Source organism: Bombina bombina, chromosome 3 (genome assembly GCF_027579735.1).
Source record: "Bombina bombina isolate aBomBom1 chromosome 3, aBomBom1.pri, whole genome shotgun sequence".
Classification (NCBI taxonomy): Eukaryota; Metazoa; Chordata; class Amphibia; order Anura; family Bombinatoridae; genus Bombina; species Bombina bombina.
Genome location: NC_069501.1, coordinates 728,025 through 732,246, shown reverse-complemented (window position 1 = coordinate 732,246; position 4,222 = coordinate 728,025). Strand labels below are relative to the sequence as shown.

At 46.1% G+C, this 4,222-nt stretch overlaps 1 pseudogene; it reads right to left on the bottom strand.

Moving 5' to 3' along the window:
- Nucleotides 1-2,360: 2,360 nt before the first annotated feature.
- On the bottom strand, nucleotides 2,361-2,564 carry LOC128655015 (uncharacterized; annotated as a pseudogene).
- Between the last annotated feature and the right edge of the window lie 1,658 nt (nucleotides 2,565-4,222).

Here is a 4,222-nt window from a genome sequence, read left to right as displayed (position 1 = left end):
TGCCATATCTTCGCCTGATAAGAGACCTTCAGTGCAGTCCACAGCCTGGGAAATTTTAACAGTACTCTTCCATCTCGACCGCTGATTAAGAGGTTGATAAACAGGACCTGCAGGAGAAACAAGAGACACAAAATAAACTTTCTCCAAATCTCCTTTTGATGTAGGCTTCTCATCATCATCAGAGGCATCTGAAATGGATCCAAAAAGATCGTCCTGTTCTTCTTCTTTCTGTAAAAAAGAATCTCTAGAGGTAGAAGGTTCAGACAAAGGAAGGGCCTTAGCCACATTAGCATAGGAATTAGCAAAAATGGACTTAAGAGGACAATCACGACAGAGATGTCCTCTGGCTTCACACAAGTCACAGGATTTAACTTTGCAGTCCCTGGCAACATGATTATCAGAATCACAAATTATACATTTTTTCTGTGTGCATGTATCCATCATATGCCGATAACTACAGCATTTTCTACAAAAAGGAGGCTGTCCTCTAAAATAAATTCTCCCTTTATTAAGGCCAATAGAAACATTCATAGGGGGAGACTTAAAACCACTAGGGCAAGAATCATCTTTTTTAAATTTAACCAAATACAACCGCTTACCATTCCATACCCCAAACTGATTGGTCAGCTTCTTTTGAAACTCCACTTGAGAGCAGAACCTAGAAAGATATGTCTCAATATCCCCTTCAGAGATGAAAGGGTTAAACATATGTACAGTTAAGAATATCTCTTCCTCCCTATACAGATAATCAGCCTGAATCCCCACCAAAACCTCACTGTCTTTGTGCCTATGAAACCTTTGCTTGAAATTATAACAACCAGCAGGACTTGTAAATGTAACATCAAAAAAACCCCAACGAGAAAAATCTTGAGAACAATGAAAATCTTTCACATCAAATTTCAGTAACCCTAAAAGAACCTCTTTAAATAAATAAGCTTCAGTAACCCTAACTCTATGCTGTTCAGCAACAAAAACTCTGACACCATTTCTAAGTCGCACCCCCTGGGCCGACCAAAAATCACGATTCGCCATCTTCTTGTATGAGGAAATCCCACCCCCCCAAAAGCAGCAAGGACCCCAACCCAAAAAGGGGAAGGGGCCCAAGGCCAAGGGGGCAGGTCCTCACACTAAAAAAAAACACCTACCGATCGCCCCTCGTTTACCTCGGGTAATGCCCCACACCCAATAGCAGCAACACCCTAACCCCGAAGGGAAAGGGCAAAAGGCCGAGTGTGGGGGTCCCTCAGATACCTTTTGGCCAGATCAGTAACACAAAAAATTACCACTGATCTTAGCCAAAAGGCCGAGAAGCGATAACGCAACGCTCTTGTCTGGGACGCCGCACGCTCAGAGCACTCCCTCTGCCTCGGGGAGACAGAGCAGCACTCCAATGCTGACCATAAATCACACCATTGGAAATTCAAAAGCTGCAGCAACAACCAACAACAATACATGGCAGGCTGCTAGGCCACACAAAAAACACCACTACTGGCCAGGGATAACAGAAAACATTCTGCTTTATGAGAAAAAACAGCAGCGGCGACCAGGAGCCTGCTGCTGTCTCCTGACTACTGGACAGAGAGCTGCTCTCCAATTTGCATGGCTCCGCCTCCATCACCCTCCCCCGAAAACGGCCCCCCTCCTTCCCCCCGCCATCATCGGAGCTGCACTCCGGAGACAGACAGAAAGGCGTGAAAGCCACCGGGCTGGCTGATCAGGCTGATTGCACCTAGTAGCTGCTGCTGCTACTACTGGATCTTGTGGGCCTAGCTGCCTGCCTGTATAGCTAGCTAGCAGGCTCAACTTTTTTTTTTTCAACTTCCCTGTCCAGGCACCAGGTGGAGAAAGCAGCACACAGACAACATTGACAGCTCAAAAGACTTTTATTGTCTGCCAAGAAGGAGTGATAGATAGATAGAAAGAAAGAAAGAAAGAAAATAGTTATGAAACACATCAATAAATCAAGCAATGGACACATCAAAATACATACAAAATGAGGAAACACATAAATAAATAAATAAACAAACAAATAAATAAATAAATGAATTTACACAGCAATACAGAGATTTGGGAAGAAATGCTCATCAAATGAAGAATGAACAAAAAAGCATACCAAACACGTCACCTCGCCAGGTTACAGCCGTTTCCTAGGCTTCTTAGGGACAGCAGACAAGGGGTTAACAAGAGTCCAAAAGAAAGCTGCGCGCACAGGATGGCAAAAAAGAAAGCAGGCAGGACAGATGCTTGCGGCTGAGGCTTTCGTCCAAAATGCTGCTGCTGCAGCAGCAGCAGCAGCTCATTTCGGCGTGTCGGCTTTTGCTTAGTTTGGGTTGATTCTGTTTTTGTCACAAAGCAAAAGAGAGGGGTGCACCGGTCCTGGAGGTACTGCAATACCAGGTCAATGCGTGGAGTGGACAGAGCAAGCTCTTCTTCCATCTCCCTGTTTCAAAAATCCATTTAATATATGGCACCCAGATAGGGCGCGTATCAGATATTAAACTGATAAGAACAGATTTTTTTTTTTTTTATCCTACCCTATCACCTATCACCAAATTTACATATATACATATCCACAAATTTACAATAGCTTACTCGTCCAAATCAAAAATCCAAATCAATCCAATATCCGCGCCAAATTTCAAAAGCCAATTTAATCAATCCATAATAATCTTTCCAATAATTTCCAATAATAATCGTTCTTGGTGGAAAGTGCAAAAAATGCCAGGCCAGCGTACCCACACAGGCGACCGCTGCCGAATGCTCTGGGAGGCCAGATACAAGCAAGAAGAGGTTTCACAACCCCCTCAAGCCTGATACCCAGGCCCCCCCTCGACCCCTGACCAAGACCAAGCTGTTCTCCACCCTGCTAGGGGATTTCAGGTCAACCTGGAAAACCACCGAAAACCAGGACGCCCCTACTACCCCCATGTGCAATGCAGGACAGATTTTTTTTTTTTTTTTGAAAAATTCTTTATTATACATAAATTATATAATTTACAGTCGTAACAGCGTTCATACAACAATGTACTGTGACGCAGCACAGTTAAATGACAGCGGCGCAGTACAGAGTCTTTAAGTACTTTTCCTTACATCCTTACAATTCTTACAACTTTAATCATACAATCACTATTCACAGTGAATCGACATGTTTGCATCGTAGAAAAACATCTGTGGTGTAGGGGGCTGCAGGGGTGGTCAGGGCCAGGGGCAGTGGGGGCAAGACTGGGGTGGTGATTGGATGGGGTTAGGGCTGAAGTATGACAAGGCAGGAGGGCGTTTAGTCCTCCTCCGCAGGGCCATCGATGATGGCATAGTCTCTGAGCAGGCTGTGAATAAGCCTGCGGCAGTCCTGAGTTGTTTTCCTCTCATTCTTCAGGATCAGACGATTTCTGGCAAACCATAGAGAGTCTTTGACACAGCACATAAGGCGCCATGCATTGTATATAGCGTCCATAGTGTGTGTGCCTGGGAATAGTCCATATAGAACCGAGTGCATAGACAAATGCCGCCTCGGTACAGAGTCTTTTAGCTCAGTCTCTACCTCGTCCAACAAGGCCTGGGCAAAAGGGCATTCCCAGAATACATGCAGAGATGTTTCTTCTGCGCCACAACCGTGGGGGCAGTGGCTGTATCTGCTCAGTCCTCTTGAGTGCATGAAAGATCTGAGGGGTAGCCCCCCCTGAATTGCCATCCAGGAGGTGTCTCTGTGCCTGTTGGTGAGTCTCTTTGAAGCTACATTCCTCCAGACAGTCTCGGCTGTCTGAGAGGGCATCCCTTGAATGTTCTCGAGTAAGTCCTTACTCCTTATACCTTTGTAAATCACCTTGGGGGTCCATAGATCAGGCTTGACTCCCTCCAGATGGTGCTCCCTTACGAACTTGCACACATCAAGGTAGAACCAGGGGGTGTTCCAGTTGTAGGGGTAGGAGCTGTCCCATTTGTCCCATTTGAAACCCCTCCATAGAGGTAAAAGGAAGAAACGGGACATGGAGTTTCCTGCGAGTTTCCTGCGGCTCCCAGGGCATTGTCTCTCAAGGTCCTGCGCACGGCATTGCACACGAAGAAAGCTCGCAGCATGGTGGGGATGTCAGGCACTCCTTTGCCTCCCTTGTGGGGCTCCTTGTACATTACTGTGCGCTTCACTCTGCCCTGGTGATAGCCCTGCTCACAGTTGCAAGAGGGGGCCAGGCCTGGGCTACGTACTGCAGGACTGGAATTATCT